The following is a 12,851-nucleotide window of genomic DNA, read 5'->3' as shown; positions in this document are numbered from 1 at the left end:
GTGTATTATTACAATTGTTCTACTTTATTATTAGTTATTGTTGTCACTCTCTTACTGTGCCTAATTGATAAATTACCTTTTCATAGGTACATATGTACAGGGAAAAACATAGCATATATAGGGTTCGGTACTATCTGGGGTCTCAGGCATCCACGTGAGGGCTTGGAATGCATCCCCCGTGGAAAAGGGAGGACCACTGTTAGATGCCGGCTTCTTAGCCCAGCCTTTAAGAACCTTTGCGCCCTGGCCCTGCAGACAGCTCATCATGACTGAGGGAGGGAGGGTGCTGCCCTCCCAGCTCCCCAGGGCCCATGTGAGGCCCCCACACTCGTCACTCACTCCGTGCTCCTCTCCCCGGGAGGCCTCCCCAGGGAGACAATGGAAAGAAATGACCTATTTTCTGGAAGTTCAGAATAAAATGAAACATCTGTCTGGATCGGAGCCAGGCTGATAAAGAACGGACTGATCCCCCCAGCCTGAGCCCCCCCTCCTGCTGCACACCCCCTCAACTGCTAGAGTGTGAGCGCTTGCGGGTAGGGGAGCTGTGTGGGCCCCTGCTACTTGGAACGGTTCGTGGGAAAGCACTCAGTGTGTGCCTCACGGTCACAGAGGAGGGGGCCTGGGTTCCCACACAGGCTGGGAACCAGCCTGAGAAGGAGGTCTGTGAGGAAGGGAGGCCAGCTGCACGCCCCTGTCCACCTGCTGCAGAGCAAGCACTTTCTGCTTCCTCGGGTGCCTCGCTGGCCTCCCTGCTTGTCCCCGCAGCCACCCTCCAGGCCATGTGGCCTGGCTAGGCCCAGGCCCAGTGGATCCCTGGGTCGGTGTCCTCTGGATCCCAACTAGGCCCCCAACAGGCCCTTCAAAAAAGAACAAGGACTTAAAGGCCTTGACAATAACGGCAAGAATAATAACAGCTACCACTGATTTAGTTCCTCTCATCCACCCCTAGGCTGAGCCCTTTATGGGAATGATCTCAGAGCAATCCATGAGGTCAGTGTTGCTTCTCCATTTTACAGATGAGGAAAGTGAGGCACACAGAGGTTAAATCATTCGCCCATGGTCGAGGAGCTGGCCAGTGATGAAGCCAGTGCTCAATCCTGAGCAGACTGACCTCAGAGCACACAGGCTCAATGCCCAGGCGACAGCCTCTCTAAGGCAGGAGGCAAAGATGACCAGCACACAGTACCCGCTCAATACACGAGTCAGCAGCCCTGTTCTTTGACCCTGTTCCTGGCCTCTCCTTCCAGTCTATGCTCTCCTTTCAGCTGAGTGAAGCTAAAGCTGGCAGGCAAGGGGGGCAAACAAAGAGGTCGTCCATCTTACACTTGCACATCTCCCTCTGACAGCGATCTCACCCCCTCACCTGAGGCCCATTCCATTCTTGGCCAGCTCAGGATCCTCAGATGTCAGGCTATTCAGAAATTTTCATTACATTGAGCGCAGTTTGTCTCCTTGTACCTTCTACTCACGGGTCCTGCTTCTTTCCACCAGCCACCCCACCGACCCAGGACATCTTTCTTCTCATTCATTGTCCTGATGCCCCACAATCTGAAAACAAACAGAGACCCCCACTAATTTGGGACTAAGCACCCTGCTACATGAGATGACCCAGTGGTTCTGTTTTATCTTCACAACAATTCTGTGAGGTGGGTACAATCCTTATTCCCATTTCACAGAGAAGGAAACAGACTCTCAGAAAGGTCTGGTAACTTGCCCAAGGTCACACAGCCAATAAGCAATGGAGCTGGGATGCAGACTCAGGCCTGTCTGACTCCAAACCTGTATTCTTAACTGCCATGCTAGCCTGCTTGTCTCCCACCCAGAAGCAGGTCTGTCCCCAGAGAAACATTCCTACGTGGGTTCACCCTCAACCAGGCTCTCAGGGATGGAAGGACCCTCAGAGTTCAGAGCCCTGTCCCTCCCCTCACTGCGGTGCAGAGTGACAAGGGGCCTACTCCAGCTCACCAGGGAATTTGAAAGTCAAGCTGGGGATAGAGCTCAGAATCTTTCTGCAACTTCACTGAAAAGCCTGAGGGTCAGCCATGGGTGCAGGCAAGGAGCCTTCCTGAGGACAGCCTGGGGCGGCAGGGGCAGTGCCCGGTGGGGCCCTGGCCTGCCTTGAGGCCTATCCCAAGGGCCTCTGAGATGGAGCACCCAGCAGTTGAGCTGGGTGTGTGCCAGCTCTGCCATAGGCCCTCTGTGCCGGGGTCCAGGCCTGGCCCTGCTGGGCCCCAGCACTCCTTACCGCTGTTCGCAGGGGGCCTGGGCCTCTCTCTGTAGCTCCAGAGTTCCAGGCCTCTGCCATCCCTCCTTTGCCCTGCCTCACACCCCACCCCCAGAGCCTCATCTCCGGCGGTGCCATGGCAACGGAGAGCGCCAGGCCCTGGCAGCCAAAGGAGCCCCTGAGAGGGGTCCCTGGCTGAGGCTGGGGAGGAGGTGGGGGTGCAGCAGGCACAGACAAGCAAACCTTCTGTTCCCCGGGCTGCTGCCAGCCCCGGATCAGCCCTGGGCAGGGGTGGGGGCCACAAATAGAATGGGTTCTCAGAGCCAAGTGGGCAGGGGCAGGCAGGCCTCAGGCCATTGGGACTGACCCACCAGCACGCGGCCTTCCCCCACCAGCCTAGAGCCTGCAAACGGTCCCGGGTAGCTAGCTATTAATTGGTGCCAATTATAGAGCATTGAGATTCCCCTCAGCGCCCTCCTGGGCAGCAGAGCCGGAGGGGAGAAAGCTCCCATGTTTCATTTCCTTCTCACCGTCTCTGCATCTGTTCCTGCACCCGTTCTTCAGTCATTCACCCCCAATTCTCCCATTTACTCTTCCTCAGCCTCTCTGCGCCTCGGTTTTCTGATCTGAAAGTGGGAGCTTGTGGAGGCCTCGCATGAGTTAATAATACAAGTAAAAGGCTTAGAGCAGGGCCTGGCGTACAGCCCTCTGCAAAGTCAGTGGTCATGATATTATTATTCTTTATTCACTCAGGGGAGAGGCACTCACTCACTCACTCACTCACTTGGCATTGAGTGCTCGGCCGAGACCCTGCCGGTTAGACTTGTCAGCAAAGGGATACATGTGATAAATGAGACGCAGGAAACCCCTCCCCAGAAAGGCTCCTCAGGAAGGGGCGCTGCTGTTGTTATTGGTGTTGTCAGCAGGCACGGCTGGGGTGGGGGCAGGGTATTCCTCCCAGGTATTCAGGGGTTTAGAGACCAGGCCAGGACCAGAACCCACGTCTAATGACCTTCCAGCCCACTGTTTGTCAGCAAGCTCTTTCCTGTACCTTTGTCTTAGTCCCTTAATTTGATTTTCCCACAAATGAGGAAACCTACCTAACAATTTTTTGGGATGTCTCCAAGTTCCTAAGAAGGGATTAGGCTTACAGTAGGTGCTCAATAGATGCTTACACAGCATGAAAGATCAAATGTCTAGGTAGGGTCAGCTCTTCTGGTCCTCATGCCTGGGGCCTCAGCTGCCCCTGATCAGTCGGAACTCACCAGGCTGGGGAACTGGGGTGGGCAGGCAAGGGTGACCCTCCTCCTCCAGGGAGGTGATGGGACAGGCTGGTGAGGGGGCAGAACAGACAAATGGAACCCTGATGCCAGCCCGCTGTGCCTGGTGCCACCCAGGACACTGAAGTGCATGGGATCCCAGCCCGGTCAGGGTAGCAGTCCCAGCTTAAAGCCACTTAATCCAGGACCAAGTGCCAGTCCTGCTCCCTCACAACTAAAGTCAGTGACCTCTGACTTTAACTTCCCTGAGTTCCAATTTCCTGGAAAATGGCAGAAGAGATTGCTTTTCCGTTGCTGTGAGAGCTAAAGATGATGACGAAATGCTCCTGACACATAACAGGTGCTCAGTAGATGGTAACTAGCATGATTACGATGACTCCAATGGAGACGGGGGTGACCTTGAGCTTGGCCTTCAGGTTTAGGGTCTTTGGGGGATGATGCCAGGGAAGGGCATTCCACAGGGGTGAGCGATCTCAAGTCAACTGGGAGAAATGGCAGAAAGGCATCTGTTAGGCTAGAAACTGGGGCTCCTCCATGAAGAGGTAGGTGACAGGCAGGGAAGTAGGACAGAGGTCACTTTGGAAAAGATTTGGGGTGCCAAGCCAGGATTTGGGCTTTGCCTGAAGGTACAAGGAAGCCAATTTTCAGGACATTGACAGTGAGGGTGGGGGCTAGCTGCTGGCTGGGCAGCCATAATGGTGCAACTCCAAGCACTATGGGGGGTGGGGGGCTCCACTAGGAGAGTGGCAGGCGCAGGTTGGCATTTTGTGAGAGGGCATGGATTAGAATGGGGACAGGAGGCAGTGAGACCAAGTTTGGGGGTGAAGCCATCTCAGACCCAGCCTGGACTCCATGGCAGGGCCAGCTATGTAATTTGTGGGGGCCAAGTGCAAAACAAAAATGCAGGGCCCCTTGTTAAAAATGGATGAAGGATTTCACGTGCAGGAACCTCCTGAGCGTGGAGGCCTCTGTGACTGCGCTGGTGGGATGCTCATGAAGTCACCCCTGCTCCCTGGACTAAAAGGAAGGCCATTTGTCCGTCAACCCTTCCATCCACCCGCCAGTCTGCTTATCCCTCTCTGTGCCTGCCAGGGGTTCTCAGGGGCTAAGGGTAGAGCTGGATGGAACCTCTAGGGTCACCTTGCTGCTCCCTGGCCCTCCCCCCATTTTACATAAAAGGAAATTATGGCCAGAATGGAGAAGCCACGTAACCAAAGGCTGTGTGGCTCAAAAACTACCCAGGGGGATTCCCACCACTTGTCAGGATGGCCTCACTCCTCTTCACCCAAGCTCTGCCCTGTGGCCTCCGCGCGGGGAGAGCTGCAGCCTGCGCACTCTTGGTGGCATAGAGCAGTGGTCGGCAAACTGCGGCTCGCAAGCCACATGTGGCTCTTTGGCCCCTTGAGTGTGGCTCTTCCACAAAATACCACAGCCTGGGCGAGTCTATTTTGAAGAAGTGGAGTTAGAAGAAGTTTAAGTTTAAAAAATTTGGCTCTCAGAAGAAATCTCAATCGTTGTACTGTTGATATTTGGCTCTGTTGACTAATGAGTTTGCCGACCACTGGCATAGAGCAAAGGCCATGCCTGCCGCCTGGGTCCTGGGCACAGTGCTATCGCTGTCATCCGTACAACCTGAGGCACATCCCTCCTCTCTGGGCTTCAGTTTCCCACCCATACAATAAGGAAGCTGAAGAGTGGCCACAAACGTCCTTTTCATTTCTGACCTTCAGGAACTGTCTGACCCCCTGGCCCTGCTGCCCCCACCTCCCAAGGGACAGCCCTTCCCATCAGAGGGCGGAGAAGCTGGTACTCCAGATGAAAGGTTCTGGGCACCTGAGACATCAAATAGCGCTGATCTGAAGTGAGGTGAAGAGAAGACATCAATGCAGCTAAAGCAATACACTTTGATGGTTAGACTGGGGGCGGGGTGCCCAGAAAACATCTGGGAAGGGGGGACAGGCCTGAGACCTGGGCCTGAGGGTTCAGGAAGCTCTTTGCCTGTGACTTCTGCTGCCCCCACCTCCCAAGACATGAGGTGGACTTCTGCACTGGAATCAACAAGTGTGTGAGTTCTGCAACCCTCCCAGCAGAGGTGCGTCTTGGCCTCCCTTCCTTCACCTCTGGACCCCATCGTGTGCCCATCTACCACTGGCCAAAGCCTTACTTCCTCTTGAAATCAGAGCATATGAAGTTAAAAAAAATCAGCACTGGAAAAGACCTAAATGGTCACAGCATCACACACACACCCTAACAGGCGCACCTCCCGACCCTCCTTCCTCAGTGTCCCGGGAAAACGGGCACGCGGGCTCTGCTCCCTGAGAAACTGAGTGCATTAACAGGCTGCTCTTCATTGTCCGAAAGTTATCCTAGTTATTGCAGGTAACAGTTTTCCATTAGTGGTCATCGATCCCGACCACTTTCTGTAACATGGAGAAAAAGGGTAAGAAAAAACCCTTCCACCATGAAGTTAAATATGCATGATCCCTGAGTACACAACAGGGCTGGTGCGGCTGCCAACCTGGGCTGCATTGGCCTGGAATCCTGGAATTGTTTTACGGCTGGAAGGAGCTTAGAGATCGTCTCGGTCAACTTCCTTATTTTACTAATGGGAAATCTAAGGCCCAGAGAGGGACTGACTCCCCCACAGGCATCCGAGGTGAGTTTCAGGGTCTCAGGACCACCCCCACGGCTGAGGCACATTCTCAGAGTTTATGCTGGATCTGTATGGGGGACCCAAGCCCCACCCAGCCTCTCATCAGGGCGCTGGAGTGACAAACACCCAGGTGCAAGTCCCGGCTCCACAACTTCCTCGCTGTGGGATTTGGGGCAACTGACTTAACCTCTCTGGGCATGTCCTCATCTGTAACCCAGAGAGAATTTATATCTACTCCTGGAGGTTGATGTAATGATTAAATTAGTTCAGCAAATATTTAAGCACTTACTGAATGCCGGCCTGTTCTAAGCGCTGAGAAATACGGCAGTGAACTTCAAGGGAATGGATGTAAAACACAATGGAAGTGCTCAGAAAGGGCTGGTCCATTATATCATCCTGTACACACTGCTTTCCAGCCAAGGAGCCTCTGGGGTGGCTCCTGGGGGTGCGTGTGGGGGTGGGGGATAGCAGAAAGCAGTGGAGGAAGGTCTCCCCCATTCCCAGGTCCACTGACTGCAGGGTCTGAACAATGTGCAAAAAATGGGGGATAGGCAGGGGATGTATTTCAGGGATGTCTGGGGACCCTCTCATTCCTTCCTCCCTCTTTACCACACTCAGTTGCCTGTCCTGAGCAAAACATCCGAGTCCCTTCCCTCAGCTGAGAAGCAGCTGGTCTCAGGCAGACTGTGCCTGGAAGATGGCGGTGAGCCTTTAGAATGCCAATGGTGGTCAGGTCCCTCCCACGGGCATAGCTCTGCAGACTGCAGATGAAATTCATAGCCAAGTTGTTCTGTGCAGGAGGCAGGAGAGCGTGGCCCTTGCCCAGACAATGACATTGGGTCCAGCCCATGAAGTACAGGGACCGTGCTGACAGTCTTACCTACACTGTTAGCTCATGGAGCTCACACACTGCCTTGCTGCTCACAGAGTTGGGGACCAATGCCAGAGAGGCAGAGCACTGGCCCAGGGTCACGCAGTCAGCCAGAAGCCGGATGGGGGATAATGCATGGTCAGCGGATGCCCAAACCTGGCGTTGTTTACCCATGGTGCCCACTGCCTTCCAGGTGCGGACACAGCCCAGAAAGAAGACATGGGCCTGAGGTTGGCCACACAATGGATCTGAGTTGAGCCAGGGCAAGCGCCAGGTCTCCTGACTCTGAATCCATGGTGCTTTCCGCTGCCCCACATCTGTGGGCAATTACAAGTCTCAGCTCTTTTTCCCACAGAGGAGGGAGGGCTGCCTGAGCACTGCTGAAGGGAGAGTGTTGACCAGATGGCCCTCATTCAGGACCAAGCCAGAGCCAGGTGGACCTGGGAGCAGGTCAGGCCCAATGCAGACCTTTCTGCTGCTGTTGGCGCTGGAGCCAGGAGAGGCTCTGTGGGAAGATGGAGACTCTCCCCTCTGACCAGGGTAGCGTGAGGGTTAAGTCTTTGGATTCAGGCAGACTGGTCTCAATACCAACTGTAATGTGTGACCCGGGGAAAGTCACTCAGCTTCTCTAAGCCTTGGCTCCCTTGTTGGCAAAGCAGGGGCAGCAATACTGACCCAAAGGCCTGCTCTGGGCCGAGATGGGCTCAGCACTTAATGAGAGTGACCAACATGGTCCTCCTGTCCCCGAGTGCTGTGGACTCAGCTCGGAGGCAAGGAGGGCTACATGACTTCAGAAGATGTCGCTGGAGGCCTCTGTGCACTGTGGGATCACAGATGCAGGCAGGGACACCCCTCCTTGTTTGACAGAGACAAACGTGGTCTGGAAGAACGGCAAGGTGTTCTGAAAGGCTACCTGAGCGAAGGCAGAAGGCCTGGGGTTCTGGTCTCACACTTGAGAACAGAGGCTCCTCAGCCAGTCCCTCCTCCCTTTCACCAGGACATTGTCTTAGCCCCATTGCTGATAGGAGGACATGAGGGGCAGAAGACAAGACAGGGAAGCCCAGGGCCTGAAGGATCTGTGATCTGCAAACAGAACACAAAGGGGAAGAAAGGGCCAAGCAACAAGTCACCAGTGAAAAGGGCATGGCGAGCACTTGAAAGACTGGAAGAACCTGGAAAGGCTGCCTGGAGGAGGTGGAGTGGGAAGGCTCCTTGAAGGGAATGTGTAGGACGTGTCCATAGGCAATATTGTGCCAATTCCTTGGGGGAATCCCGGTGTCTGACTGGAAGGAACAGGAACACAAGGAGCAAGTTTGGAGTGACAGGGCAGGGAGCTTACTATGTACCAGCACTCTGCCACTTACTTGCTGTGTGGTACAGTCGTGTTGCTGCTGTGAGCCTCAGTTTTCCCACACGTAAGGTGGGAGTTGCTGGTTAGCATTACACGAGATCACACTTATAAAGCACTCCACATAGTCCTGAACTGCAGTGAGTGTCCATCAGGGGAAGCACGGTTAGAGGCTGGGCTTTCTACACGAAGATGCACAGCGGAATTGTGATCCAATTTTTGTTTTAGGATAGAGTGGAGAAGCAGTGGAAGGAGGGAGCTGGCCCGGAGGCCTGAGCAGCGGCCTGGGACCAGGAGAAAGGGCCCAGCAGCCGATGCCCCTTCTTCACAGAGGGGCCCCCAGATCTGAGGGCCGGGTCCCTGACTTCCAGCCCCAGCTGCCTGAACATGGTCTGCCAAGCCCCAGCCCCCTCGCCTTCGAACTTTCCCAGCCACTGGGGGTTTAGAAGGACATCTTAGGAATCTGGAAAATTTGCAAATCCATTTAAATCCCCAGAGATTGCCTGGCGCCCTACTGGCCTAAAGCCAAACAGATTCTTAGGGACAAGGCTTGGGCCAAGGGACAGGGCTATGGCTTTGAGGTCCCCTGTCCCCTGCTAGGTCCCCTTTCCGTGTGCCCTGCTTGCCATCTCCCAATTTCCTTCTCACTCCCCTCCCCGCAGTCCCCACTTCCAACAGGCGCTGCTGTGCTTTGGAGACCCCCACTCAGCATGGCACCCAGAAACTTCTGGGGTTTATTTGATGAGGTCGGGGGATAGCAGGATTGAGGAGGCCTGGGCCACTCTCCCCCAGAAGCAGACTAAGCAGAGAGAGGAGAAAGCTTGTTCCTCCATCCCTGATGTTGCCCACAGCCTCCAGTCTCCTCCCATCTGGTTTTGTTAAAAATATTTTACATTTTTTGACCTACTTGAGAAGGCACAGGCTGGGGTAGGGGGGCAGGACAAGGAGCTGGGGTTCCCCCTGTACGAGCACTTACCTTGCTGTTGATGCCTTCTGGTGTGGGCAAGGTCCAGGCCCTGGGCTGTCACCCCTTCCAGGAAGTCCTCCTCACTGCCCTGTCCTGTTATCAGAAAGTCTTTGCTGGCCAGAAATGGGGAAGCCGCTGGGTAGGAGGGCAGAAAGGACCGTTGAGGGCTGAGGGAGCCTCCGGAGAGGGGAGAGAGTGGGGGGTTGCGGGGTGAGGAGTGGCCTCACGCCCAAAGCATCCTTTGGGAGGAGCAGGGTAGCCAGGAGGGGCCGCCCTGGGTCTGGCTGTCTGTGTCGCTCCACACAGGCTGCTGCCCCGGAGGGTGCTGGTCAGAAAGGCCCAGCTCTCTCCTTGTCCTCCTCCTCTCCCGGTCCAAGTTCCGCACTGAGCGATCCTGGGTCCCAGACGGGGCGGGCCGGGGACTGCGGGGCGGCTGGCAGCCCCCGGAGCTCACACCATTGTGGGCTTCCCTGCCCCCCCACACACACTTAGGGGGAAAGGCTGCAGGGTGGCCTCTGATTGGCCCAGCTGGAGAAGGGGGGGTGGTGGAGCTGGGAGGGTGGACGCCGCGTGTGTCTGTTTTCAATTTTAGTTTTTTCCCTCCTCTCTTTCTTTTCCCCCAAGTTTCTTGTTTTTCTTCCTCTTTTCCCTCTGCTTGCTCCCTCCCGTCGCCTGCTCTCTCAGGATGTGAGGGGATGTTTAGAAATTCCACAGCCCACGCCAGCCGCTGAGTCACTTTTATTAAAGAGTGCCCCAGCCCCACTAGCCTAATGCCTGTCTCGGGTGGCAGCCTCCCCTTGCCATAGCACCTGGGGGTGGGTCCCTTCTCTGTGCCTCAGTTTCCCCATCTATAAAGAGACTTCTGATCACTTATACAGTTGATTCACTCAACATCCATTCATTGAACAAGTATGTTGAACACCTACTATGTGCCAGACACTGTGCTGAGTGCTGGAAATGCAGTAGCCAGTAGGATACAGTCCTTGATCTCAGGGGCGCCCAGGCTGGTGGGAGAGAGACAATGCACAGGCAGGTACTCCAAGGGAGGGCAGGGGGCTGAGAGGGGCATCTAACTGAGGTTGGAGGAAATCAGAGAAGGCTTCTGAGAAGAGGTGACTTGGAAAAGATGAAAAGACCTTCCAAGATTGTCAATCGCTTCTCAAAAGAAGAAACCAAGGCCCGGGGTGAACCGGTGAAGAGAGGGGGAAATACTTGTCTAAGGTCACCAGCATACTTCAGATTTCATAATAAAAAGATTCCTTTTCATTATGTCAAAGCTCCTGGAGTTCCAGGGAAGGATTCTTTCCCCGTTTGATAGACAAGGAAACAAGCCCAGGGGAGAGAAATGAGCTTCCCCAGCTCACACCACAATGGCAGAACTGGAGCAAAATCAGGTCTCGTGAGTGACACACTGGAACAGACGCAGGTGACCTGACCCCAGCGGAAGACCCACACTGCAGGGTGACCGGCTCTCTTGTCCTGCCTTCTTTCTTTGTCTCTCATTCAGTCACTCAACAGGTATGTCGAGTACCTGTTATATTCCATTTCCATCCTCCTGCCTCCCCCGCCACCCCCCCCCCCACCAGCATCTCCTCCAGTACCGCTGCTGGGTCCTCGCCCCCTCACTTCTCCCAGCCTCATCTCCTCAAATAAGATGTCTCTAGTCACAAATGCCTGGCCCTTAGATGCCAAAGCGCACCATTTTATTTTTTAAATATATTTTTATTGATTTCAGAGAGGAAGAGAGAGGATGAGAGAGAAAAAGCATCAATGATGAGAGAGAATCATTGATCGGCTGCCTCCTGAATGCCCCACACTGGGGATCAAACCCGCAACCCAGGCATATGGCCTGACTGGGAATCGAACTGTGACCTCCTGGTCCATAGGTCGACGCTCAACCACTGAGCCATGCCGGCCAGCCAGGCACCATTTTACAAGGGCTTAGAGAGTTGATCTGAGTCAACCCCTACCCCACTACTATACACAAGGGAACTGAGTCCAGAGAGGGGAAGGAAGTGTCCCCGGTCACACAAGACAGAGCCTGTTCCTCTGTCTACCCTACTCCCGAGCCCTGCTCACAGGGCAGGGGGTTGCTTGAGCTGGGATTTTGTGCCAACTACAGGAACCTCTCTTGCAGTCATTTCTTGGTCTTGTCCCAGTGGGGGTTGCCCAGCAGAGCATCTGGGCTGGGCCACACAGGGAGAGGGGTTCTCAGACTGACCCCAGGCCGTAGGGTGGGGGCCAAGACAGCCTCCAAGAGAGGGGGCCTGGCCCAGCTTTGTGGCAGCGGGTCATAGGGGAATACAGGGCACTTTAAAGACCATAGGGTCAGCCCGCACAGGGATTTCTTGTGCCCAAAACTCCATCAGTCTTTACAAACCACGCCCCCCCCCCGCCCCCGCCTTGCTGGTATTTGCCTTGGTCATTCACCTCTGAAGTGTTAGCCCATCTGCTGGGACAGCTTAGCTCAGGGGCAGTAAGGAGGTGTTTCAATCCCTAGTCCCCCCAAAAATAGTCTGGGAGTCAGAAGACCTGGCTGAGGACTTGTCATGTGGCCTGTACCTTGTCCTCCCTGAGCCTCAGTTTCCCCAACTGTACATGGGACTCACTGTGCTGGCAGGCCCCTGGGATGCTCTGTCTGCAACTTCCTTGGAGTTGGACTCTGGCTAAAGAGAGGAGGCTAGTGGGCCCCAGGGCAAGGGGACAGCTGGGGACCAGAGATGCAACACAGAGGGGAGGGGGTGGCTGGTGGTGCCTCCCCTGGGAAGCTGGCGGCCGCCAGTTTCCGGCCAGCCCAGCCGTCCGGCTGGCCCATCTGGAATCACTTAGCCCCTATTACCATTAACCCTTGGCAGGCATCAGGGCTGTTACACCTCCTCTCAGCTGGGATGGGGTTGGGGGGTGCAGAGTCACACAGAACACCATAGGACACTCTCTGTGGGCTGGACAGTTGAGGCAGAAGGGTTATGACTGACAGGGCAGGTTCAGAAACTAGAGATTGAGCTGGGTTCAAATCTCAGCTTGTGCAGTTCCAAGCTGCATGATCTTAGACAAGTCATTTAGACTCCTGAGTCATTCAGTTTGCTCCTCTGGAGAGTGAAGCAATAGCAATGCACTTAAAGGGCTTAGCACAGTGTCTGGAAGTGTTAGGATTGGAATAGTGGGTTTCCCTCATTCTGGCTGAAACCCATCACTGTGTGCCCCTGGGCTGAGCTCTCCTTCTCTGGGCCTGTTTCCTCTGTGCACTCTGAAGGGTGGGCAGGGGGCAGTGCCCATGGGCCATACAACACCGACATTCTGGGGTGGTCAGCATGGCCCCAGCACCACAGTGAACAGGAGGAGCCATTAGTAGTATCCCATCTGCCCAGATGCTGGGAGCCCTGTCTTGGGGGAAGCTGGTCTGAGAGTGGGTGAGCATAGAGTGTGGGGAGCACTGCCCAAGGTGGAATGGGATGCAGAGGAGAGGGAGAAAGGAGCTCTGAGATTTGGGGTTCAGCACTTTCCCTCC

The 12,851-nt window shown here is 55.0% G+C and overlaps 1 protein-coding gene across 1 annotated transcript in view; it reads right to left on the bottom strand.

The window, feature by feature from the left end:
* PDGFRB (platelet derived growth factor receptor beta) overlaps positions 1-9,825 on the bottom strand; it is a 36,923-nt gene extending 27,098 nt beyond the window's left edge. The window contains exon 1 of the mRNA XM_080674342.1: positions 9,353-9,825. The gene's annotated coding sequence lies outside the window, so the exon portion shown is untranslated. The remainder of the gene's footprint in view (positions 1-9,352) is intronic.
* Between the last annotated feature and the right edge of the window lie 3,026 nt (positions 9,826-12,851).

This window comes from Plecotus auritus (assembly GCF_963455305.1).
Source record: "Plecotus auritus genome assembly, chromosome: 6".
NCBI classification, from domain to species: domain Eukaryota; kingdom Metazoa; phylum Chordata; class Mammalia; order Chiroptera; family Vespertilionidae; genus Plecotus; species Plecotus auritus.
Note: the sequence above shows the minus strand (reverse complement) of the source record. Positions and strands in the feature narration are given on the sequence as shown.